The sequence below is a fragment of the Pelodiscus sinensis genome, chromosome 1, assembly GCF_052426305.1.
Source record: "Pelodiscus sinensis isolate ZL-2025 chromosome 1, ASM5242630v1, whole genome shotgun sequence".
Taxonomy (NCBI): domain Eukaryota; kingdom Metazoa; phylum Chordata; order Testudines; family Trionychidae; genus Pelodiscus; species Pelodiscus sinensis.
This window is the reverse complement of record NC_143052.1, coordinates 126,455,078-126,482,523: the sequence shown is the minus strand read 5'-3', so window position 1 is coordinate 126,482,523 and position 27,446 is coordinate 126,455,078. Positions and strand designations below refer to the sequence as shown.

The following is a 27,446-nucleotide window of genomic DNA, read 5'->3' as shown; positions in this document are numbered from 1 at the left end:
GGAGTCCCCCACCCCGAGACAAGCACAAGGGAGCTAACCAACACGCAAGAGGGAGTCGAACAACTATTGTCCTGCAAAGGAGTTACAATTCAATGACTCACTTGCCCAAAGCCACACCAGGCCACTTTTTCCATTGACCAAGTGGTGAACCAATTAATACATTTTCATTGTTTTCATTCAAAGGATCTCAAGAGAGTACATTCTTGAAGTACAAGGCTGGGAGCCGGGGGGAGGGTGAGGTGGAGGTTTTGGATAATGCCTTTCTTTATGAGTTTAATGGTTTGTTCTGGTAGCATTCGTACAATCTAGCTGGGAGCGGGGCTCCACGTGCACTTGTGCTAAGCAACAACAGTACCTGGAGAGGTTTCCTGCTGGTCACTAGCAAAGGACTGCGAGAAAACTCTCCAGCCTGGGCTCTAAGAGTACACAGCAGTCCCATGGTCCTAGTTTGCACCCCAGGGATTGTGTCACGGGGGGGGGGGAGGGTTGTGCATAACTGGAGATATGGAAATTGCATTCACCTCCCCTTAGATATTTCCGAGGAAATCCACTTTGTGTGTATTATCCCAAAAGTCCATTCTTGTCTGGCACATCATTCAATGTAGTTCTTTGACCAATATCTTACACCACATCTCCCCACCATGCTGGACCACTTCACCTTTAACATAACAGACTTCCAAGTATGGTTGCCAGGCATCTGGTTTTTAACCGGAACACCTGGTCAATCATGGCCCCTGGTGACTCCAGTCAGCACTGCTGACAGGGCCATTAAAAGTCTGTTTGGTGGTGCACTGTGACTAAGACAGACTCCTTGCCTGCCTTGGCTCTGCATGGCTCCCAGAAACAGAAGCATGTCCCCATTCCACTTCTGCCACTCGGCATGTTGTCTCCATCCCAAGCGCTGGATCTGCAACTCCATTGGCTGGGAACTGTAGCCAATGGGAACTGTGGGGACAGCGCCTGTGGACAGGGCAGCTCATAGAGTCACCTGACCATGCCTCTGACTAGGAACTAGAGGAGAGATGTGCCTACTGCTTCCAGGAACTGCTTGAGGTAAATGCCACCACCAAAGCCTACACCCCTGAGCTCTCACTCTGTCACCCCGCAACCCCCTGATCCCCTCAGAATCCCTCCATCCCAGCCCAGAGCCCTCTCCTGCCTCCCAAATGCCTCATCCTCAGCCTTACCCCAGAAGCTGCACCCCCAACCAGAACACTCTGTACTCTTATCCCCTGCCCCAGCCCTGATCTCCCTCCCTCACTCCAAGCCCCTCTCTCCCAGCCTGGAGCACCCTCCTATACCTTAGAACCTACCCCCCCTAGCCAGAGCCCTCAAGTGAATCTCCCTTTAAACACAATGGGAGCTACAGGTGCTCAGTACTCATTACTCTTCACCTAATGGACTCTTACACCACATTATCAATTATTACAATCTAAATTGATAAAATATCAGGTTCCAAAGAACACAGACATCAAAGCTTAAGTTAGAGCAATGTCTAGGCTGCTCTAATTTATACCAGAGTGTGAGTTGGGCTTTGCACAGCCTCAGAATACTGAAGAATCAAGACCCCACTGAAGTCTAGGGGATTATGTCTGACTTCAACTGGTGTGTGTTATGTTAACTTCTACCATTCCAATTCTTTTAATCAAAATGTCATGTGGCATTAGGTCAAATGCTTTCCTGAAATCAAACAGTGTTGCATCAGCATTATTTCATTGTAATTCCTGCCAGGCATGACCTTGAACAGTTACACAGTAACTCTTGAGCTCTGAGAGCCAGGGTGAAAGAGTTGTGAGTGCAGGTTATGTACTAACCCCTTGTCTCCTGTTGAGTGTTAGACCTCAGATAGGGTCATGCACATCCAGGAGATGAACGCATAGCTGTGCAGATGGTGTCTATGAGAAGGATTTGGCTTCCTCAACTATAGGATGCTATACCAGGAAGAAAGTCTGCCAGGAAGAAATGGATTTGGTCTGTCTGTATTACAAAACTTAGGCATAATGGGTTAAGCTGAGAACACTTTATCCTTATTTTGTGGCAATAGCACTTTAAAATAACTGTTGACTGCCAGTTTCTTTAATGGCATTTTTTAAAAAAATCTCTTGTGTACTCAAGTTCTTCTAGAGGGTTAAACCATGTGCTTTATCACATGCAATGTGCTATATAATTATGAGAGAACTTTAATGACTGTAGTGATTAATGTCAGAAATGATTATAACTATTACTGCAGCATTATCATACTAGTGATAGTTTAGGTGTGGTTAATCCCTTTTTATCCCAAAGTAATTATAATTAGCCACTTGAGCTGCAATGCTGACTTTACTGTACTCATGTCCTTTGTTGACATAATCCAGAAAACGGAACCTGAATCGTCATAAAAGAAGTTTATTTATTCTGGTCTGACTCCTACCAAAGGGTCTCAATTATCCATCAGCTTTGATTTAACTTGCAACACATTTGCCATGCAACACGCGCACGCGCGCGCACACACACACACACACACACTTCTAGTCATTCACTCAAATTAATTGCTGAACTGAGTACTATTTTATTCTTCCCACTTTCACAGCTCAGACATTTTTCCATCTTAAATGCAGTGTGGAAAGTGGGACTGTATGGTTCAGGGAACCAAAAGAGACTGATTATCTAGTCTAACATCCTCTGTAACACAGCCCGTAACATTTTCCCCAAATGTTTTTAGCATATTTGCATATTCTAAAGCATATTTTAGAAAGATTCAAATCTGGATTTTAAAACGGATCCCTTTAAAAAAAAAAGAAAGGAAAAAAAAAAGAAAGTGATGGAGAATCTACCACTATCCTCAGTAAACTCTTCCAGTTGTTAATTATCCCATTAAAAGTTTACACTTTATTTCCAGTCTTAATTTGGTTAATTGTCGAGCCATTGGATCATGTTATACTTTTCTCTGCTAGACAGAGGAATTCATTATCAAATTTTTGTTTCCTGTGTAAGCAGTGCTTTTTTTTTTCTTTAACAAAAAGTGTCGGTACTCCAGAGGAAAGGTGTTGAGCTCTGACTGGAGGTGCCAGTACTGCATCTGGAGGTGCCAGTATTGCGTACCGGGCAGTACCATCACAAAAAAGCACTGCTTACACACTGGACAAGGGAGGTTCTACCTGTACTGCATAGGCTCTGCTTATAATTAGTTTGCATTAAGAACAAAGAGAGAAGAAAATACATTTTTGAAGAGAACCACTCAAATGAAATAGGGACTGCAAAAGTCATAGACTTGACATCTAAACAAAAGTGTTGTGGTAGTTTTTGCTGTAGCTACCTAGAGCTCTCAGTAGTATTGGATTCTCTTGGTTACGTGCACACTGCTGGTTTGAGGGGAATTGTTTTCATCTGTGGTCTTAAAGTGAATAGATACAGAAGTTATCAATTACTTTCTAGCTAGGATAGAGTGTATCTTAGTTTGTGCCAGCTAAGAATAACTCAACATCAGCACCAACAATCCCACTATTCAGAAATCAAGCGTGCCTTAAAAATTATATTGAAAAAAATGAGTTTTCATTTGTTGTCTGGGTTTTTTTTTCCAATTATTAGGCTTCACCCTTATCTCCACAATTTTGTGTGAGCTATACATGTACTCTTCAAAAAACAAAAGCTAAGTCACATGATTTCAAGAGCTGGAGGAAAAACTCCAAATATTGCAAGATTTGTGATAAGATCTTGCGAGTTAGCAACACACCTGGAACTTTTAAATGGTTGTCCAACTGCTGCATTTTTTTCTTATTTAGTGTTGCTGGGTCAACAATTATTCTACTCAGCTCTTCCACTCCCATGCTCCAGAGTGAAGTGGTGAGATGTTCCCAGGAGCCATGCCATTGCTGAAGCGTTTCTGAATGGGAGACTTTAAAAGAGGTCCCTTGCAGCATCAGTCTTGTTTTGTCTGTCTTTCTTCCCTTCACACGTGGGATTAGAGCTTCCATAATCTTTGTCCCAGCTAGGTAGGGAAGAGGACTCACTGTACTAGATACTTCAACATGCCAAGGAGAAAAGATTGGCATGGAAGATTGTATGACAAGTTTAAGGAGGCCAAAAAAAACCCTGCTTCTCTGAAGACATCATTTCATCCAAACCAACCAAAGAAATTATCCAAAGCAGCTGTTGTCACTTCCTCCTCCCCAGCTGCAGTGAGAACTTGGCACTCATTACAGAGGAAGGAAAACAAAATAATCATTTTAAAAAACAAATCAAACTAATCCACAGCCGTCTCTTAAATCCTGAGGGGACAGCAGAATGTGGCAATCATGTGGCTCATCTTAAAGTTTAGGCAGTCCATGCAGCCATAAATGCTTCAATCCCTAGATCTCTGTACTGCCACATGTGAAAGGTTCTACATCACTTCAGGCTGGAGAAGGACAGTGAGAAGTGCCTTAGTCCATTGCTGACAAAGCTCATTATCGCCTTTCTAAGGGAAGGATTCCCCACTACCCTCCAACCACTTCGAAATACGTGACAGTGTTGCAAACATGCACACCCCATCCCTCTGGGTGCAGATACCTAAGGGTGCAGACACCACCTGGTCAATCACCAGGTTGTTGGCAATCTCTTTTAATCGTGAAACAACCCTCTGTCTAGGGTAGCTCAGCCTAAAGGCTATCATTAACAGGGCAACCCTCAGATCAGGTGAGCCCAGTCCTCTGGCCGGAGTCAATAAAGTGGGATAGCCCTTAGTTCAGAGCAACAAGGCTTACTGGCCACAGTCAATAGGGAGTGGCCTTTGGCTGTTAGACTGTGTTGCTCTTTATTAGAGTCAATAACGGGGGAGCCCTTAGCTCAGAGTAGCATCAATACATGGAAGGCTGCTAGTGGGGCCCGCCCTACTCCACTGGGTCCTGACCCAGAGCCCTGTGAGCAACAGAGTATTCTACCACTCGCTCGGTGGGGAATCTTGCCAAAACACACCGAGCTCACCTGGATGGGAGATACCACTCCAGCACCTTCCTTAAGTCACTTCCTACTGGTGTTTGTGGAGCAGCGACTCATGTAGCTTCTGGGTCCCCTGCGGCTACTTCTCCCTGGGGCTCCTCCAGTGCCAGTAGCTTACAGCGGTCTCCCATGTTCCTGGCTCCTGTCTTCTGGGTCTCTGTCTGGCATGGCTCTGGAGCTCCCACTGGAGATCCTTCTCCTCTGGTGGCTGGCCCAAAATTAGCAGAACAGCTCTCATTTGTACTGCTCCAGCATTTGGAACATGCCCAGTCTGGGTGGAGGGGCGGGATTTCGTCTGCTCACAGGATTTTAACCCCACCTGCTTTAAGTGTGGGGTATGCACACCCCATCACAGACAGTCTTACCTATTCAGAGATGCTGCAGGTTACTAATTCAACTGCCAGAATCTTGTGACTATTAGGACTAAGAGGGAACAACATTTGATGGATGAAATAAATCAGAGCTGCTGGTTTTGAAAACACCTTATGCCCAAGTAGTTTATTTGGGAACCTAACTTTACACACAGAACCTCCGATTCATAAATGGAGTCAACATTATATGCCCACTTTTGTGAAGCACTTGGAGATCACTGGATGAAAATCTCTATGAATAAATGCAAAAATAGTACTATTTCCAATTCCTCCTCCTCCCTCCCTAAAGTAATGTGCAGTGCTTCCAAAAACATGCCATGCCTTAATCCCAAGATGACACTGATGTTTAAAAATCCAGAGGGAGAATGAATGATCAGGCATACGTTACAGCTGAGGCACTTGGTTACTAAGAATGCATCTATACTGCACTCAGAGCTCGAAATAAGCTACGCAATTTGAGCGACGCAAATTGTGTAGCTTATTTTGAGTTAATTTTGAAATAGCTTATTTCAAAATTTGGTGCTGTCTACACAGCACTTATTTTGAAATAAACTGCAATTCCAAAACATCCCTTACTCCTTGTGGAATGAGATTTACAGGGACATCAGAATAATGAGCCCATTATATTTTATATAATGGGCTTGCTGTGAAGATGCAGAATAACTATTTTGGGATACCTCTGGCATTTCAAAATAGCTACCTCTATACTGCAGCGTTAAGTAAGAAATTAAAAAGTTCTTTTATTGAAACATTGATACTGGAAATAGATTACCATAACATACTACTACTTAAATTACAAGCATTTCTACTGCAGTATCATACCAATATCTCAAATGCAATGCCCCTCAACCTTAGTTCAAAAGAAAGTTTTATCTAAGCTTTAACAACAGAGCTGAAAATAATCAAGATGATATGGACAGCATTATAGCTGCCCATTTTTATCTTCTTTAAAAGCAACTATCATATGATAGTTAAGGTCCAAATTGGGATTATATGGAGAATGTTAAACATATACCGAATCTGGTTTGAATAAGAAACACTGCACAGAGACCTACTTCACTTTAGTTAAGTTCTTTGCTGCATGTGTTCTGGCTGCTAAATGAAATCATGCAGCAAATAAATACATCACTTGAGTAGCAGACTGCTAAAATTAGTTGTCATATTTTCTAGAATGTGCTGGGAAAAAAAACACATACAAAAGCCTTTGCCCATATGTAACAAAAATGTTTCAAAATGCCAAATTCCAGTGGTTCTCCAATGCCCCAATCTTTCACCTGTTAAGTTTACCGAAGTGTTAGATCATTGTCTTCCATGTGTGCTGGGTCAAATGCTATGTGTAGGAGGACTAACAAAATTTATACCAGAATTTCTACTCCTAGCTGTGAGAGGTATTTCTGAATCTATTCTTCAAGAGTTCATGTAACAGCTGAACCTGCAGCTGGGGATATATTTAAGCATTTATTGTTAATTCAAAGTTACCTTTCTCCTCCTCCCCTTGTGTTTGCTAGTAACAATTATTCCCCTTTCTGAACTGGGACCAGCATAATCTGAATCCACTCTATCTGTGCCATAAATCCATGCTGCCAAGGATGAAGTGGAAATGTTGTTCTACAATGGATTGTCCTGCACTGTATGCAAAGGCGTCACATCAAAAAATGTACAATACTCACATGCAGCAGGAAGGTTAACTACGACCATATAGCATTAGGGAGAGAACAGTGTTGTGGCTCTCAAATTGTAATATGCCAATATGTGCTTTGCTACAGCATTCAAGCATAACTCCTTCACTGTTTTTCCCTTTGGCCAATTAAATTGCTTCCAAACACTGAATCATATAACCCTAATTTTACAGTCCAGTATAACTAACTGTATGCATTGAATGACTGTGTGACTGGGAAGGAAACTAAGCCTACCTTTAATATCTCATCCTCCAGTCTAGGGGAAGGGAAGCTTTTTTTGTGTCGGGGGCCACTGACCCACAGAAAAAAATCAGGCAGGGGCCGAGGTCTGTGTGGAGGTGGCAGGGGTGCTGGAAAACCATCATGGGCTTCCCAATGCTGGAGGAGGCCCTAAGCCTTGGGGGGGGGGGGCAGCCCCTGGGCCTTAGGTTCCCCATCCCTGTTCTAATCTGTACCCATCTTCCCCATTTTTGGGTGCTGAGTTAAGCAGAGAGTTTAGAAAATTGAATTTCCATTTTGTGGAAAATTCCAGCACTGAATTTATTTAAATTTTAATTGGTATAAAAGACAAGTGACAAAATTTCCCACAGAATGAAAATTTTAAAAAAATTGATTTGGAAATATCATTGTTTCATTTTGATAATGTCAAAACAGAAAAAAATTACATAAAAATTAGACATATTCAAGTAGTAATTTTAATGTTAATATAAAAGTGGAAACAACATGAAATGAAATGTAAGGTTTCAGCATTATCTAAATGAAACGAGAAAGTTCTAAACAACTTGTATGTTTTCTGGGTAAAAAATGTAGTTAAAGTCACCAGATTCAACAAAATAGTTTCAATGCTGATGACATTTGATTTTTTTTTTTTTGACTGAACACCAGTATCTTACTGAAAAGGTTTAAAGTTGAGCAGTAGAATCCTAATGAGAGAGCAGAAGGGCTGTAGAACTGCCTATACTAGAAAGGGATCTTATCTCCAGAGTGCGGATTTTGCTGCTTATCAGATATGAAGCTGTTCCAGGGTTTGCCTTCAGTCATTGTGGCTGGATCATTTGCTCAGGGTGGAGGGCATCGTAAATCCAACAAACCCTCAGGCACACAACCAGAGATGCACTACGCAGGAGCCCAACCCTGCTGGAGGTGCCCCTTCAATAACCAAAGGATCAGTACCATGTCTAAAATGCTAAAATACTGCTTTCTGGGGAAATGAGAACAGAAAAATTAAAAGTAACATTCCCAAAATGCCCTCAGGTTTCCCAAATCCTAGTTGTCTTGGATGCATAGATGCATATCAGAAAGACACACGCTCCCAGGAAAAGGGCCAGGCATTTGTTACTGATTCCTCTTCCTTCTTCTGAGTAAGAAATTCAGAGGGAGTCACCAACCCAAAGTTTGTTAATAGTTGCTAGGTTTCTCATGAATAAAACCACGATTAGAACCTGATCTTCAGCAAGGCACCTAAGTTAGTAGGGTACTTGTAGCAATCATAGTTCAGTCTTCCTTGTGTACCACATCCCTGAACATTGCACTGATGGATGTCTACAAAATGAAGGGAGGGGAAGGATAGCAGAGGTGAGAGTGGTGTGCTACCTCAGATACTGGGGACTTCGACCGCTAAAACAATGTTTCAGTCTCTAACTCAACAGTCCACTTTAGGCATGCACTTCAGTGCTTTTCCTGCATAGGAGCCATACTGGGTACACCTAATCTATAAATCTCATGTCACAGTGACTACATTAACTTTAAAAGGTGTTCAAGGTTCTTCAGACCCTTACTGACTTCTTACTGGGCTTTGCAGGGCCAGTTAGACTGGGATGTAGGCAATCAAAAGTAGTACATAGTCAGAGCAAGAGTTAGGAGTCAAGCCAAAGGTCAGAGATAGACAGTAGCCTAGGGCATGGATAAGAGCAGGGATGTGAATCAGGACAAGAAGTCAGGAGTAAGGAACAAGGCCAGGCTCTGAAGTCAGGAAGTCACCTACTTGGTCAGGCAACTCGCTGTGCCGCCTTCTGTCTCAGACAGTGAATGAGCCAATAGGATAGGCTTATCATCTTTCCCATTGAGAATTTTGTAAGCAGTGCCCAGAGTGAGCTAGGGTACACTAGCCCACACTTCCTACTAGTACAAATGAACTGTCAGATGGCGGCTACAGTCAAAGAACTGCCTGAGAATCCATGAACCCAGGATTGATTCCCCCAGTTATTGGCAGCCTCCAAGATCGCTTTACCAAAAGACCACAATATTTGTTTGGCTGTTACAAGTGAGCCAAAGTATAAATATCCTGGGTCGTGGGACTCTTCTACATTGTCTCGGGACAAGCCACTGTCCCCAAACACACAGTGGTGATTTTTGATCTAGGCATGTGTCTTGGAGAGATCATCTTCATATATGTAATCACTCCAAACACAGATAAGGCGTGTCTCATCCCAATCAGGGATGAGGAGCAGCCAAAAGAGTCTATGCCCCCTAAAGACACATGCAACTTACAGACTTTCCAGTTTCCTGGTGAAGAACACTACCTACCTCCAGCACCAGAGTTGAGAGTTTAGCAATACACAATTGTTGTCTGTCATTCCTGCACTGGCCCTTTTAAACACCTCCTCTCTGCCATCAGTGTCATAATCCTCTATAGTTTTTCTCACTGCCTCATACAGATGCAGTGTGATGAACAGCACCTTACTTTGAACCTGATTTACCGCTGCCTCAGATATTTGTACAATCCTCTACTGTGACTGAAAAGCACGCAGACAGAGGTTTTTCATCTGCCATAGATCTGTTCAGTCTTGATTACCAGACTTGTTCTGTCATCTAGCCCACTAAGATCCAGCCACAGACCCAAGTAACTTTCACACAGGGAGCGATCATCCTATTTTGCAAAGAAGAGTCAGAGTCCTCTTGGCCTCAAGGAAGTGGCCAGAGAATCAAGGTATATGTGCACCACTCTCCCCAAGCAGAAGTCCTGAGAGCCAGTGGCAATTTGGCACATGCAAGATGTGTAAGAGTGCCCAAAACAGCTTGATTCATGGAGTGTGAAAGTTCCAAAGGGACATACACCTCAAGTCCTTCAAACAGCCCCTGCCACTGTTCTTAGTGTCTGCACCAAGTTAAAACTAAACAAATAGCCATTGGCCTAAGCATTCTTCAAACTTACAAGGAGCATGTTACAATTTGGGGATCCATCAGCCAAACTCTCAGGGACTTCAGTAGGGCCAGAATTTCACTGCACGTGTCACTGAGCTGCAAGCTAGCCATGGTTTTGCTAGCCTCTGAGCATTTCCTCCCAGAACCTGGCCATGTGCAATAAGATGGTTACCAAATGCAACCCATGTACACAAAGTTCCTGGAGCACAAAATGCCCAAGACATACAAAGTGGTGATCAGAAGCAATGACATTGCTAACTGTTAATAACCAAAGGAAGGGAATGCAAAGGCAGCCATCACTTTCATGACCACGCCCAAACTATAGGTGCTCTGAAACAATGGCTATACATTCAACACTTTTACAAGCAGATTTTTACCAACAAGAATCCTGGCATTCAAACTGTAATGCCAATGAAGAGCGTCAAGCTCACAACATCTGATGGATCCCTGCCCCACTCTGCATAAAGACAGCTTCCCTGAGGCTGCCCCCACCCCTGCTGCATTTAGAACTAAATCCCAGATGATCCAGATTAGGAAGAATTAAAATCCATATTAAATACCACTGCCATTCAACATGCACACCAAGAAAATTAATATTAGTAAACCACCCAGGTTTGTGTAACAAACCAGGCCTGTCTAACTGATGTAAGAAGTCTAAGAAATCATAGAGCAACAAACTAAAATGAATATTTGCATAATCCCCAGTAACAATTATGTTCCCCCTGATCTTGAGATGCATTCCTCACAGGTCTGTGGAAGCTTTGTCTATTTTTTCCCTTTGCTGGTCTTCTATTTTAGGCCTTTTAAGAAGAATTGGAGCAGTATTCTGAAGAAGTGCTGTCAACATCAGATACACGTCTTGAGATTGTTTTAGGCTGTTACAGTTTTCCCATTTCTGCTTGACACTAGATGATAATCTTGAATTGTATCAATCATTCTATACATGCATAAAAATCTTGGCTCTGGATAAGTTGTTTATCATAGCTCCTTTGAATTATTTCTAAACATAGCCCAAATCCATACCAATCACTTGCACAATTTAAAAAAAAATGTCTTGCACGATATGGTTTACTCCGAGTATATTAAAGCAAATCTCACAGTTGCATATATCATCAGCACAACCAATGAAAAGAAGAGCAGTCATTAAAGCAATATTATAAGGTGAGCAAAAAGGAAAACAGTTCATCATCGGGGCGGCCCGTCCATATAGATGAACTGGGCGGTCGCCTAGGGTGCCAAGTTAAATGGGGTGCCAAATGGTGGCGCAATATCATTGAGGGGTTTGGAGGAGGGGGCGCCAATTGCATGGTTCATCTAGGACTCCAGTTGCTAGCAGCTAGTCTAGGGCCACCCCCTTCATTAGTTAAGAGCAAGTAGGCCATTTCATATTTAGATTTCACATACATGCTGTGGATAATGGACTTGAGTCTTTCAAAAAAATTAAAATTATTAAAAGTATCTTATACAAAGTTTCTTAGATAATATATTTTCTGATTCCTCACTGATAAAATACATCTGGGAGAGGGGAAACTTGGCAAAGTTAGTGCTTCAAAACAGAAAATAGATGTTAAAGATAGAGAGGGAATAATTATCTTATTTTGAAGATAGAAAGAAACTAGCTGGAGCTTTGATGAACACTATAGGTTAAATTCTGCCTTTTGTTACACTATGTAATTCTGGAACAACTTTATTAACTCCAGAGAAGTTAAGTTGAAATTATACTAATGTAGCCTAGTGCAGAAATTGGTCCTGGAGCTTTAGATCCTATTCACCTGGGGGGGGGGGGGGGGGGGCTAATTCAACTCTCAGAAATCCATAAGAGCAGGTCACCCTCACATCATAAGATGGAAGAATTGCTTCACAGGAATAGTCCTCACTAAAATGTGCTGCTTTTTAATACTGGTGAAAGAACTCTACCCTAGAATGTTATGCAAAAAGTTCCATGGATATCAATAGGACATATATGCACAGAATAAGCACAAAGAAATTATTTAAGCATCCAGCGAAGAAAGTGTTTAAGATCACCATGAGGTGGATCATTTGTGCTAGAAGCCCATCACTTCATTGCAGAGGAGATTTGAAGGGAAATCTAACGAACAGAAGTCATTTTGGAACAAGCTCTTGAATAGTATCACTGTCATAAAATACTGCAGGAGAAGTAACAGAAATACCTGTGATTTAGCCCTTAAGCTGGATTTTCTCTTGTAGGTGTTTGAGAGATGAAGAGAGATTTCAAAGCAGGTGTTCAATGTTGATTGGACAACAAGTCTGTGTCTGGAGTGGGGGGAAGCAAAATAGTTTAAGCACAGTTAATTCTTCTGCATAAAAATAACTACCAGAACATTTTTTCCAAAAGTTTTTATACTTATAAATCATCATTCTTTGGTTGAGTGTGTCAGTTCCACTCACTTTTCTCCTCCCAATGACATTGGAACATTTTTAATAGTGGGAGATGACAAAAGCCAGTCTCTTTAGCCTTGCCCGCCCCTCATACTTCTAGAGCTGGGGCCTGGAGCAGGGCTATGTCTGACTCTGGGAGAAGAGGTTCTTACAGAGGTCAGGGGGCTGACCCAATGTGGAGACTGATATTCTAGACACTGGACCCCATGCAAAACCCAGGGGGTGCTGCAGCACCCCCATTCCCACTCCCATCTCTCTATATTTTCAGTTGGAACCTTCCAAAAGGTATTAATAACTACTTTCTTCCACTCCGAGAAACCTGAGGAAATTGTGTTGAATACAATTCAATGTATGCTATACAGGAAAAGTGCTTTGGAAAAATATTTCAGTTCATAAAAGTTTTAGGAAAATTAGTCTTAATGTGAGGTATACATCATTCATGAACTAGGCACTTAATTTTTATTGCCTTGTTGGTTAACCGAATTGCTTTATAACTGCTAGCAATTTTTCATCAAAACAGAGAATTAATTTGCCACATTTTTTTCCATTTTGCTCCATTGGAAAGTATCACAAATACAGACAGGAGATCATTGTTGTATAATGGAATTTGTGCTAGCAGTTTTATTGTACAAAAGAATTGCTGTAAATTCAGAGTAGAATGATATAAGAACACCACCGAGGAAAGTGGGTAGAATGGTTCAATGGATTAATGTAATTTAGCTAACTGATGGGTTATTTATCTTCTTTGTGGTAGTGTGAGCCAGTGTAATAGCAACCTCTCTGTTCTGCTTCACAGAGGATAGGAGTTGATAGAGTCCGCACCTAAGGGTCTTAGCTCAAATTTTAGCATCTTTTGCTTTTTAAGGCCTAGGCTTTCAAGTAGGAAGTCCCTTGTTCAAACCCTTGTCAGACACAATGGCAGCTCACAGTAACAGTTATGGATTCCCGTCATGGATTATGGCCCCACTGTGCTGAGAGTTGATCCTGCACATGTAACAAAAACATGGGTCCCACTATGAAGAGTTTTCTGATTTCAGGGAAAGTCTGCGTGTCTTGTCCTGCATTGCTTACTCAGGTCACAATCAGTGCTCGGGGGGAGAGCTGTCCAAGTTATCTGCTCAGCTGCCACCAGTTTAAGTAGCATGTGTCCCAAGTCACAATGCCACTCACTGAAATTTGGTCCAGCAATCCCTGTCATTGTGACAAGGGTAGGGGATGAGCTTCAGTGAGTGTGTAACTCATTGCAATCTGCCTCAGGTTTTCCTCTCCTGTCCCTCCATCAGAACAAAGACACAGGCAGGTGGGCCACATTTCAGTGCAAACTGCTGCATGGGGTAGCAACACCACTCAGATATGGCCTGGTCCCCTTCCACTGTCCAGTCCAAGATGGGGCTGGGCCCTCTACCCCCCTACTCCCATTGGCTATGGTAAACACTGCAGATGTTGGAACAGCTAATACCAGACCCCTACTATTCACTGTTCAGATAACTACTACAATTTATCTTCGCCACAAGAATGTCAGCCACTGAAATTTGTCCCATTCCATTTGTTCTGGTATCTCCTCACTTTCCTCTAATGTATGTAACCTCCCCCTATGTAAAACCTCTAAGGAAAGAGCCAATATAGCAATTTTCCCCTAAAAATGTTAGAAAATGTACATGAGAAGGTAAGGTTATCAAAAATCCCTCCTTCTTTCTTTGTGCCTACAGTTATACACAGATGCAACTGATGTCATTTAGATGTCTATGTACAGTATCTGACATGCAGGTGGGTAGGTTATCTAAATAGCATTTATTATACTAGTACCGAAGTATGGGAACAATAAAAGAGGCCTGGTTAGAATGCTCTCCAGACATCAGTCCCAGAGTAGAAATATATTTTGTCACTTTTATAACAATATTAAGAATATATACTCAATATCTTCTCTATCCCTCCTTTCAAAAATCTTGGCTATTTTGGTAGTACTTCCCAGCCAGAGTGAGGAATGCAGCAAACTGTGTACTTTCCCCTCACTCCCTGATGAAAGGGAACAGTCAGAAATGTCCCCCTATGAATTGGGGGGGGGAGGAATTCAGCCCCACCCTCACTAAAGGGTGCTTGGAGGATGGGAGGCTTTGGGCTGGAGCAGTCCCAGATGGGAGCCTGCCTGGTGATTCTGTCTCATTTCTGTATGGTTTATGAGAAGCAATCCCATTCTAGGCACATCCCATTATCTTGGCACAGCTAAACCTTTGCCTTGCTTTAAGTTATGATAAGAGGAAGCTGAATACTGAATTTGGTGACCCTATATTTCAGGTCTGTGAGGGTAAGGCACTGGCATGTTGGGATGTTTTGTCTACTTAGAGCATCCACAAAATATGGAGTCATGAAGCTTCCAGTATCTGCGATTTGCGGCTAATGGGAGCTGCGTGAAGTTGTGGTCAGCATGCCCTTCAGCCCACACTGCTTCCTGTAGCTCCTGTTTTCCAGACTGGCAAAGTTGGTAAAAGGTGGAAATCTATAAAGCCCAAAATTAATCTGGTCACCCAGTGGGTCAAGGATGCATAGGAGTCCATTCTAGGGAAGTCAACGTGTAGCCGACTACATGATTAACCAATAAGCCTGGGCTTATCAGTTAATCCTCTTGACTACATGCATTCCCCCCCCCCTTGCTGCCCCTGTATCAGAAGCAACCAAGGGGGGTGAGGGAGCCAGTGCCCCCCACCTGCATGTTGCTGCCTCTGATAGAGAGGCAGCAGTGTGGATGGTGAGGGGAACGGGCGGGAGCCGACACATATAGGGAGCCAACTTTTAAGCCGACTTCATGCGTGCCGGCTCCATTGACCTGCCTGCACCCTGTCCCTTGCTGTCTCCTATAGAGGCAGGGGGCAGGCAGGAGCCGGTGCTGGGAGGACCCAGGTTAAAAGTGGACTCCCCCAGTACTGGCTCCATGAAGCTTCTTGCCTCCTACCCTAGCTGTTGCCTCTTTCAGACGCAGCAGCACGGGAGAAGGGCAGGGGAGGCTGCCAAAAAGTAGTCTCTTTCCACAGTGGGCCTGGGCCCACTGTAGACAGAGGCTGCTCCATGGCAGCAGCCCTTCTCCATGGGGGTCCAAGCTCCCCGCCAACAGGGACTGCTGCATGCTCGAGCAGCTTTTGTCAGTGGGGAGCTCAGACCCCACCAGGGACAGAGGCTTCCACCACCCTGTGTTGCTGCCTTAGTGTCAGAGGCAGCAGCATGGGGAAGCAGGCAGGAGCTGGTCTGCTCAGGGAGCTGGTTTTTAAACCAGCTTCCCTCATGGACTGGGTCATGCCTACCCTAGTGCCTCTGATACATAGGCAGCACTGCAGGATGACGGGGCTCCTCAGAAGTGGAGATGGAGTGGACTGGCTGCAGGCCCCACTCCTGAGGACTATCAAATAGTCATGTCACCATTAACATTTCATGGTGACATGACTATTCAATTACACTCTACCTAACATCCCTGGTCCATTACCTCAGAAATGATAGAGGGGGAAAAAAATCACTTTGGAAATGCTGTATCAGCAATGTACTCAGCAGGTCAGAAGATGCATCATATTTGCTGGTGACACAACGGAGGCAGATAACGAGAAGGAATCCGAGTTTGAAGATGCTGCTGCTGACGCCGCTATGATGACAATGCAGATGCAGCTATGACTGAATCAGACTTTAATGAACTGTTTGGTGAATTGGAGGCGGAGTTGGACTTTGAAGGATTTTAATATTTTTAATAAATATATTAGAACTACGAGAGACTTTAAAATCAGTGTATGGATATTTAAAACATTGACTGTAATTCTGAGGGTATGTGAATGCATATTTGTTCCGTTATTACAGCCACCGATTTTTCATTAGATTACACTAAAATAATTCTAGCAAAATTTTTGCATGTTTCTTGTGATGTCAACTTTTAAAATAAAGCAGGGGTCTGCAAATTTTGGCTCCTGGCCCATTAGAATAAGCCTTTGGTACACCAGGATGTTTTATTTACCTGGAGCAGCCACAGGCGCAGAGCTCCTCAGCACCTCGCAGCTACAGTTCACCATTCCCAGACAACTGGAGTTACAGGAAGCGGGCTGGCACACATGCTGGCTGCCATCGCCAACTCCTGTTTACCAGAGGGATTTTCTTCAAGGAGGAAGGGGTGGGGGAGGGAATGGCTGTTAGGAAAAAAAATATGTATTATTGACATTTCTGTGGTAGTTGTATCACTGTCCCTTTTTTCATAGAAAATGATTCCCAGGAAGGATAGCTGTATAGGTAAGGCACTGGCTGGAACACAGGAAATCTGGTGTCAGTTCCTGGCTGTGCCACAGACTTCCTGTTGAGCTAGGCAAGTCACTTAACCTCCAATTTTGTTTCCCTGTATGTTTAAAAAAAAAAAAAAAGAGCAATAATAGGACTTCTTTTCTTCTACCATTTGTTTAGAATGTATATTAAAATTATAAGGAGTTTTTTTAGGGGAGGAGGACATGAGTCAGATTGATTTACTATCAATGTGTACTCTGCCTAGCTAAGCAGGACCCCTGTCTTTGTTGATGCTGTTCAGAGCTATTGTAATATAAATATGATTTTGGTGAAAAATAAGTCAAATATGTAGCTGTCCATGCTAACAAGTAATTTTATAAACAGTGGAAATGACTGTCTGTCATTCTATGCAGATGGGTATAGTAGGATTCACTGCATGGCAGTTTTACAGTCCTGTAAGTTTTTTTTTCTTAACATGTGAGCGGAGTACAGTCCTTGAAGAAATATATGCAGTGCTTCAGAGATGAAGCTGTGTGTGCATTTTGCGGGGGCTAGAGGGAGAAGAGCCATGGCAGGCAGCAAGAGAATTTACTGTCTGCCTGAATCTCAGCAACTGGAGTCAATTCTTGGGGAAGAATTGCTTCCTGGAAAGCAGACCTTGGGTTGTTGGACTAAGATCCTTGAAAGAGGGGGTTTCCTGTGTGTTGTTCATGACCCCCTGATTCAATGGACGATGTATATAAATAAAACACATGCTAAGCAAATTTCTAGACTCACTATCCTGAAATTTGATGGAATTTTTGCACCACTGCTCAGCAGAGTGGAAGCCATACTTACATATATGCAAATAGACAAACTGGATGAAGTAATCTGTTTTACTGGACCAGCTGGTCTCTCTAATATCCTGGAACCAACATGGCTACTACAACACTGCATGCATATATGCAGATGCACAGGCATTGTGTTGTAATTATGGTTTATAAGACCCTGTGGAGGCTTTTTATAATTTTTTCCAAAAGGGACTTTGTGGGTTGAAATTACTTATCCCAAAGTTTGCATTTAAAAAAAAAAAAGAGAGAGTTTAGTAAACCTTCATTTAACCTGGCACCTCTTGTCTTGGCAACTGAGTGTGAATTCCCTGCTCCATGCCCATTTAAAAATACACTGAATGAAAGACACAATAATAGCATAACAGTATGGTTGAGGTTGTAATCATTCCAATATAAGGAATAGCAACAGACACACTACAGATATTTATTAAGACATGAAAACCAACACCATACAGAACCAATACAAGACACAAATATGACGTAACTCAGGCAGACTATAAATACAGTTGCTATGGGAAACCTAACTTTGAATTTCCTGAACTGTGTGTGTTTAAAATCTCAAAGCGCAGGGTGCGAGGGGAAGGGTGTTTGTTTTAATTTTTTTTTTTTTTGGCACATTACAGCAGCACGAACAAACGCAGGTGCTCAAATAAACAAATATTTGCTTCTGATGATTTTCCTTTGGTCTTTGTATCTTACTTTAATATTGCTCTCTTTAGAAAGCCCTAAGTGACCCTTAAGCTTAAATACAACCAGCCAAACTTTTATCCCAGACACTTAAGAAGGAAAATGCGGTAATGTCACGCAAACGTGATCCAGTAACTTAATTGGAGCCAAGTTAGCAAACTCAGAGGCAGTAAATCGTTTGAGCTTCCTTTTTGTGCCTCTGAATGAAACCTTGTTAACTTGCATCAGAGACAGCAATCCATATGTGACAACTCGTAAGTCTTTCAAAGAAAGGATACTGAAGATCAACTGGGTTTTAAGGAAAAAGCGTAAATATCAACCAATGCAGGAACCCAACGAGTTAACCTGCAGCACCATACGAAAGCAATTCTGAGACACGAATCAGTAATCAGCCTTTGAAGGAGCCCTGCGCCCTCTTCTGGAAAAGAGCCTATGATGGAAATTTCCTTTAGAAACCAGCTCGATTTGAAGAATACACAGTATCAGACGGACTGCATCTCACTGTGATGAGAATTCATTTTGCAGAGGGGAAAAACTCCCGTTGCTTAAGCTTGTTAGGTGTATTACGCCCATACATGATTCTGGTGCGCGATCAATACACTTTGGAGCTGGTAAAGATATGGATGAGTGGCGCTTTCTTGTATTGTTGCTTTTAAACACCTGCCCTCGATTACAGGTTATCTAGTTCAAGAGAGAAATACGATCTGGGGGAATAATATACGCTCTCGAAAACCAGGGAATGAAGTGAAAAAAGCTATCACTATAGACTGCTATCAAAATCTCACACAGTGGTGACTAATAGGTTTTAAAATCTTGTGTGTCCATTTTCTGAGTCTGTAGAAAATACTTACTAACCTATATTAAAAAAAAATCAAGGCTGTAGATTTTTTTCTCTTAAATTGTTTTAATACTAAAGTGACCCTGAAAAAATACTGAACTAGAAAGTACTAAATTTCAAACTCTCTCTTTTCGTTACAGTTTAAGAATAACTTGTAACACATTCAGTTTAACAATCCTTATCACTTTTCTCGGAACCAACAAGAGTTTTCTGTTCAGAAAGGGGGAAACGCCCTTTTTATGTAGTTTTAAAATGGAACAGGCAGTGATTAAACCATTAACAGTCATTTTCTAGCAAGCATTTTATAAAATTAACTACAATGTAAGGGGGAAGAGAAAGCTGGATAACAAATCACAGGACCGTTCTTACCCAGGAAATCCTTAGAGCCGATTTAAGAAAATGATTTAAAAAGGCAGACTAGAATGGCAGGAACGCCGTTTCTCAGCTCATACTCTTTTTACTGTTCAGTTCTAGTGTTGAATAAGACGGCCCGATTTCCAGTAAACACAGCCTGCGAACCCAGGCTTATTTACGAGACGTTTAACAAAATGCAATTATGCAAACTCGCTTTCCTCTGTGCAAAAGGACAGAAGTGGAAACCACCCTCCCCCCCTTCCCCGTGCACGCACCTTTGTGTAATTAGGCGTAAATACATACGATATTTTTGATAATGAAACCGTCTAAGTGCATAGTTTTGAGATTGAGAATTTTTCATTAATATATTTTAGTAGATAAGGTGCTAATAAGAGTTTTAGCCTGATTTGTGTATGTCTGTTGCTCTCATTCTATTCAAACACACCAGATTAGCTTTCTTCTCCGTTCAAAACCCTTTTAAGGAGATTTATCCTCAATATACATTTTTTCTCTCTCCTTCCAATAATATTAGAAAGTTTGAGAAAATAAACATCAAATCCCTTATGACCACTCTACTTCTGGACACTAACCAAAATGCTGAAAGATTTCTTCAGGCAATGCATTTCCAGCATTAATATGATATCCGTTAAAACCTAAAAAGATTTCATCTTTCCAGTCGTGAACATACTCACTATGTAACGTTATGTTTACATATATATGCAGCCCTTTATCAGAAATACGTATTAATAATTTTAAAAGGGAATTTTGTGTTTCCATTAAAGGTCCCAATCCATAGGTAATACAGATATCAACACAAACTATCACCGATTATAAATAGGAAAGGTCATGAGCAAGCAGATTTGGCCTATTAATATGAGTCAGGAAGAGAAACAAGCTCTGAAGACAACGTGGGAAGTTACCTTGGGGAGTGAATTAACAAGGAACATTTAAGATGCAGTCGTCGAAAAGTTCTTCAGTATGTGCGCAGACATGACGTGTGCCATTCTCACGCAGCAGAAATTTGGACTAACCGTCTAATATAATTTTTCTGCGTGTTATTTTGTTTAATAACTTGAATCATTAGTAAAAAAAGAAAACCCCGTGAATCCAAGGGGTAGCTGTGTACTCGGAACTAATCAACATTATTAATCGTAAACGTTGAGCTGCTGCCAGGGTCTTTGTTTGAACAGCACACGGGATCTAATTAAGGTCTTTATTTTTACTTTGAAAAGATTGGAAAGCTTTTGAGATGGTTTCAAAACTGCTGGTACCTTAAAACCCCAATGCCTTTTAGTGAGCTCTGTAGATACCCAAGGGTTTATCACCTATCCCCTCCCACCACCACCCAGCGATTAGCAAGAGGCACATTTAAGAAAATTTGATTTCCTATTTTGGAATTGCACATGCCATATATTACTTTCATCTGAGCATACTGTCTGTTCATTTTTAATGGAATATTATAAAATAAGTATGCAAATGGAGACATTCAAGACTCCCTAGGAATACATTAGTATAGATGTATACTACGATAGATGTATCGTTTAACCCTATAACAGTCACACTAATGGAATATAGCATGTTAGATTTTTATACTTAAGCCAAGCTAACTCGTCACTGACCTTGGAGAGAACGGAGATGTTTTCAAAATGTACTCCAATGATTTATGCGGGTCGGTCAATATTTCTGTAACTCAGAAATATTTATGTGTTTTGCTTCTTTTTTAAACGTAAGCTTCTCTTCAGTTTTTAGTTATTTCCAATATTTGCATTGCTGTTTTAAGGGCTCGATCCTGTTCCTTTACTAAGTCAATGGCAAAAAAAACCCAAAACCCATTGATTTAAATGGAAGCAGGATGAGAGAAGCGCTGCTGAAGTTCCCTGGAAAAAAACAGATTTTGTCCTCTTCCCCTCAGTTCAGTCTTTGGAGAGACCCTCTAAAAGGTCCAAATACAAGCTAATTATCATGTCTTGGCGGACTGAGCCCGAGCATACCTTCCTGGACAAAATACTCTGTTTTCGGACATGAATTTGACTGCATCCTTTATTACATAGAAACGACAAACCTCTTCTGCCCTCTCTGCAAAAATCTTTGATTTGTATAGCGCTGAGGGCGTTAGGAGCACTCCAGCGAACAGAGAAGACATGCATTGCACCTGCACCCTTTAAGGACTTTGTCGTCTCCATTTGCCTGAGGCCCAACCCTTCAAATCAAGTCCAACTAAAATCGATGGTAGCATTTGTAGGCTCACACTTTTTAAAGCAGGATGTTCACATGGGTAACCAAATCAATTAATATGCTTTTTAATGTTGTTATTTTTACCTGTTCAAGAAGAAAAAAGACAATTTTGCAGCCTTATAGTCTAAATAAACTACACTTGTTCCTCACCCATATTTTAAATGAATTATTACAATAAAGAACCTACACTATTAACTGTCTATTAATCCATGAAGATTATGCATCTCAACACATATTGCCAGTCTCCAACCTTAAAGCGGAATTTATCCAAATAAGTAATGAAGAGTGGTGCTCAAAGATAGAAGAGGCAAACATTTAAAAAATGTAAATACTGAAAGCAAAGCTCCTAAATCCATATTTGGACACTCAAAATAAAATTATTTTTCATAACTGCTGAGCACCCATCTTGCCTGTTGGCTTCAGTGGGAGCTAATGGTTACCCAGCAACTGTGTTTGTGGGGGAGGGGCAGAGATCAGATTTTTTTTATTTATTTAAAAGGCCTAACTTTCAGCACCTGCTATGAAAATTTTGGCTGTAAGATTGTTCAATACAGTTCTGGATTCAGAATAGCCAGCTCAGGAGATGAGACAAACTAATAGTGAGACTACAGAAGCTGTGTGCAAAAGCTGTGGCATGTATGTAACATACTATAATGAAAGCTCCCATTGGTATGATTTGCATTCTATGGTCCTGATCCTGCAAAGTCACACATGAGTAACTTATGGTGTTTCTACAACTATCAACAATGTATAAAGTTTATAAAGAACTTAAATGTATACAGTGTGTAAAGAACTTAAATCCCAGTATATAAAGAACTTAAATGTATGTTGAAAACTTTGCAGGATCAGGGTACCTCAGTTCCAGAGCAATAGTAACTCAGTATCAGGGCCTAAGCCTTAAGGAACAATGGCTGTAGATCTGAATTTTACAGATAGCTCCAATGTTTCTATAAAGGACTGAACTAAAAGCTCTGGGATCTCAATACTCCTGAATTTGAGGCATATGAAATCAAGTTTGGCTCTAGACCGAAAAATTAAGATGGGTCTTTAGTAAAATCAGTTCCATCAAACTCACATGGAATTGAAGCCACAAACTTAATACAACTTCAAGAAAATTGTAATTTTTAAACAATCGGATTCATGGGCTCATTCTGCTTCAAAAAGCCACCAGGAGTTTGGTTGTCCAAAGGAAGCAGGATCAGGTCCATATGAGGTGTTTTTTTTCTTTGATTGCAAATCTATGAATGAAAATATAAGAAGCAAAAAATACAATATTTTCTATATGTTCTTTGTAAAGAAAAGATTAAGTCCCCAGTTCAGTAAAACACTTCAGCATGTTGTTAAGTACTCTGCTGAATCACTGCTTTTATTTTGTTCCCTTTGCTTCCATCTGGGAATCCTTTACTTGCCAGTTTTTCCACAATTTTTCTCGTTTCCTACACAACAAAGCACGTACATATTAGGGTGTTAGGCCTCTAAGAAATGCCTAAAATAGATATTTAAACATGGAATTAAGAATTTGATTGAGGATTTAAAGAGGTGTACAGGGAATAGATATTTTTATGCAGTAATTTCTTTAATCAAATACATTTTGGGACAAATTCACCATGGACATTATTCAAAGGTAATGAAGTTACTGCAGGGCTCAGAGTGCAAGATCTTCAGGGACCAGACTGTGTTACATGTGTATAGTGACTAATGATCTGGGTTAGCACATGGTTTCAATCCTAGAGGACCCAACCAAGAATCAAATGCAATACAAATTAATATAGTTTCATTCTGAACTTGCCCTCGTTGTAATGCATTTCTGATAATAGCCCTTCCCCTGACTAAAGATTATGCTGTCAAGCTATAACATCACTTTGCGCTCCAGCAAGGAAGTATTTGGTTGTAATGAAGAAAGCTTTATGCAGTCTGACTTAAAAAATAGTTCAGGGGTACATGAAACAACCTGTGTACGTTTCTTTTTATCCGTATTTTCATTCAGTTTTGCCAATGAAATATCTTTCAAAATAGAGTGTGTTTTGTTACTCAGATGGTAAAGAATGGAGAGAGAGGCTCTGAATTTTCACATATTGATTAGTGAGGTAGAATTTAATAAATTATGCAGGTTATAAAGAAAAAGACCCTACATCCCAATATAAGGAAGTCTTTGAAATTTGGGAGCAGGACCCAGATAGGCCTTAATTCTGAGTTCCTCACACACACCCAAAGGAAAAGTAAGATAGGATAGTCTCACTACAAGGTATTTGCAGGAAAAGAAGGGTTTTGGCTTTTTTTTTTTTTAATGGTGGTCTTGTAATAGTTGTGGCATCTTTACACTGTGTTAATAAAAACAAAACAAAAACACCCAAGAAGCCCAAAGACACAAAATTCAGATCTAGATTTGGATTTTAAACACTCTACAATTTGAAGGCATTTGCATCTCACAGATACAGGTTCTGGGCTCAGAAACAAAAAGACAAATTTGCAGCATTATGGTCTAAGTAGGATTGACTTCTGGGTTCAGAATCTAACCTCACCTTTCTGAGCAAAGTTTATGATGGTTAGCACATATGGTTCATAACTTCTGGGATTGCGCTGATACCCACAATTATAATTTATAGGAATTTATGTTTAATGTCTGCATATAGAATATTTTAAATACACATATCCTCTCATGAGCCTCATGATAATGTTTTCCTTAAAGCCCCCACTCCTGCAGACAAGTGCCTATGTGATCATGTTAGGGAGCATTCTTTAAAAAAAGTTAAGGGCTAGCCCTCTTCTCTATAAAGAAAGCTTCCAAATGTGCCTCCTCCCCCACCAACAAAAGGCAGAAGGTAAATCCAGAGACCACTGATTCTATTATTTTTACATGACCTTATGATTATTAAAGCCAAAGCTCATGATTTTTGTGAGCTTGACCTGATTTTTGAGTATTTGGGGTTGGCAATACTGCCTGTGAATAGCAGGTCTCCCGCACTCTCTGGCTGTGTCTACATTGGTGCGATCTTGCGCCAAAGCGGCCGCTTTTAAGCAAAAAATGCTGCCTGTCTACACTGGCGGGGAGTTCTTGCGCAAGAACACTGACGTTCTAATGTGTGAAATCAGTGCTCCTTGCGCAAGAACTATGATGCTCCCGCTCAGGAATAAGCCCTCTTGTGCAATTGTTCTTGCGCAAGAGGCCAGTGTAGACAGTCAACATGAATTTCTTGCGCAAGAAAGCCCGATGGTTAAAATGGCCATGGGAGCTTTCTTGTGCAAGAGAGTGTCTACACTCACATGGATGCTCTTACCCAAAAACACATCTCTTGCGCACAGGCACGTGCCAGTGTAGAGGCTCTCTTGCCCAAATACTTTAAGGCAAGAACTCTTTCATTAAAGAGTATTTTTGCAAGATCATGCCAATGTAGAGGTAGCCTCTTAGCTTAGTGCCATGGGGAAACGTCCCTTCCCTCTACCAGGTGGGGAGTCACTGCCCTCCCTCCCTCCCCCAGCTTTCCCTGGGGCTGAGGCAGGAAGACGGAGCCTCTTGGGGACATCCATTCCTGCCGCGTGTGGGCAGCTGGAAGCGGGGAGGACGCGGCGGTGAGCTGCCGCAAACAGCCTTTGCAGAGCTGGGGTTCGGCACCTTTCGCAAGCCAAGAAACGCGCCCTGCCCCGCAGCGCGGGAGAACGGGCTGGCGCGGGGGCGTCATCCGCTTCCCCAGTGGTCCCCGGCCCGGCTGGAGGGGCGGCGCCCAGCGCAGCTGGGACGGGAAGCTGCAGACAGAGGCTGGGGCTGGGTAGCTCGGGAACGCGAAGGGCTGCGGGCGGGCAGCCGCGTTCCCGCTCCCCACGGGACTCGCACGGGAAGGGAGGCGGAGCCGGGGTGTACCCGCCCCCAGCTGGCAGCCCAGCAAACGGAGCGTGTGCGGGCAGGGGCTGCGCGGCAAAGCCCGGGGGAGGGAACTGGCCTGCGCTTGGTAACAAGGCGTCAGCGCTTCTCGCGGTGCCGGTGCGGACCCCAGCGGGGGCAGACGCGCCTTTCCTCCGCCAGCGCGCCACGCACCCAGCAAGCTGCAGCCTAGGGCGTGCACCAGCCCTTTCTACGGCGCCCCTCAGCCTGTGGCGGGCTAGCGCGGCAGAGCGCCCTCAGGCCGGGAGAGGGCTGGGTTGTGTCCCGTGGGGCCGCTTCTAGCTTCGGCCCGCCTCCCCGCTGTGCCCGGGAGCCAGTCTCTGTGCTCAGAGCCGCGCTCCCCGGGCTGCCCGCCCTCTTCCCCGAAAGTGCCTAGGATCCGAGCCAGCTGTGGGTGGGGACGTTTGGCAAGGACGCACACCCGCCCCGTGGCCCAGCGTCTGCATCGGGGCGGCCCCGCTATGTGTGTGTGTGGGGGGGAGGCTTCAAAGTAGGTAGCGGGTGAGCATCAGTTTCACAGGATGCTGGAGAGGCTGACGCGTCCTGCTTCTTGGCAGAAAAAGGACACAGCCCCTTCGAGAATCTTCTGTGTGCTGGGACTGACAGACTTTGAAGTCAAACCAGCGCCGGGCTCCCTCTGCTGGCTTCAGTCTTCTGCAGAGCTAGAGCCTAAGAGCGAGCTCTCCCTTTTTTAGACAGTGTTTACACGCAAGCGATGGAAGCCTTTCTTTCTACGCCAATATCTGCCACGGAGTTAAATGTCAAGGACAGACTGGCAGCTGGAAGATAGTTTTGCTTTTAAGGCATCAAGGCTTCCCCTCTCCCCCTCTCCCCCCCCGAAAGGGGCTGGCCAAAAGCAGAGGGAAAGGGGAAAATGTTACTCGACACTGCATAATAGTTTGTAGAGGTAAAGAAGGAAACTTTATTTAAATGAATGCAATTTTTAGGACTGCTCCTGAATTTCCTTTGTACATTTCCACTCGGCTTTCAGTACAATCTCTTTCGTGAGAGATGGATTTGGGCTTGCATGCCCCTTCATTTGGAATCTGAACAGTTTACAGATGTAAAAGGAGCCTTTATCACAGCGCTCTATGCTAGTGTCCCACAAATTAGGATGAAGGGAACAGTCAATATAGAAATGTGATTAGCTTTTTTGAAAGAAAAAATGTGTGAAATTCCTGTGGTACTTCATAGTTCAATGAAGGTATATTGGAAAAAATCTTTTTGTAGCCTATCCAATCCATAATTTAAAGAGTTCCTGATGGACACAAAAATGATGGGTTCTAGGATATTTTTAAATCAAAGAGTACTAAGGGGATTTCAAGATGAAAAAATGTGAGTGAACTTTATTTCTGTGCTAAATGCACCAATACCATGTTAGGCATCTGAGTTTTACTGATTTTTCATTTTTAGGCCCTGCTTTTTCAAATATTATGCTTGTTTGCACAACTAGAGCCTTATTTAAGTCCACCTTTAAGAAACACATTATTTGACAACATACTAAAATGGAATATAATTTTGACTCAAAGCTCACATACAGTGTTATAGGCTCATTATAGTATAGAAATATTGTCTGGAATTACACAAAACAGATTGCCTGTATACAGCTAGAGAGGCCCTCCCCACAAACTTACAAAAACAAAGTTAAATTGTAGCTTAAACCCCAATAGCTAACAGAATGCAATCTTTTGCAGAACATGACTCCACTGTATGGAAATACCCTTAATTAAATTTCCTTCCTCTAGCTGCATGTGTACCTTGAAGGTTAAAAGACCAGGATTATTTTGCATGGGGAAGAGTTGGTTCATAAAGCTGAGGAGAGTG

The 27,446-nt window shown here is 42.3% G+C and overlaps 1 protein-coding gene across 26 annotated transcripts in view; it reads right to left on the bottom strand.

The window, feature by feature from the left end:
* Positions 1-26,002, bottom strand: part of LOC149525630 (uncharacterized) — a 484,863-nt gene extending 458,861 nt beyond the window's left edge. For 3 of the 26 annotated variants that reach the window (XM_089770329.1, XM_089770342.1, XM_089770336.1), the window contains exons 1-3: positions 25,776-25,963; positions 16,542-16,710; positions 12,322-12,424 (exon numbers count right to left, since the gene is read on the bottom strand). The gene's annotated coding sequence lies outside the window, so the exon portion shown is untranslated. Of the gene's footprint in view, positions 1-12,321; positions 12,425-16,541; positions 16,711-22,817 lie in introns of all 26 variants that reach the window. The other 23 variants (XR_016347244.1, XR_016347250.1, XR_016347236.1 and 20 more) reach the window with 19 other exon arrangements.
* Positions 26,003-27,446: the final 1,444 nt, after the last annotated feature.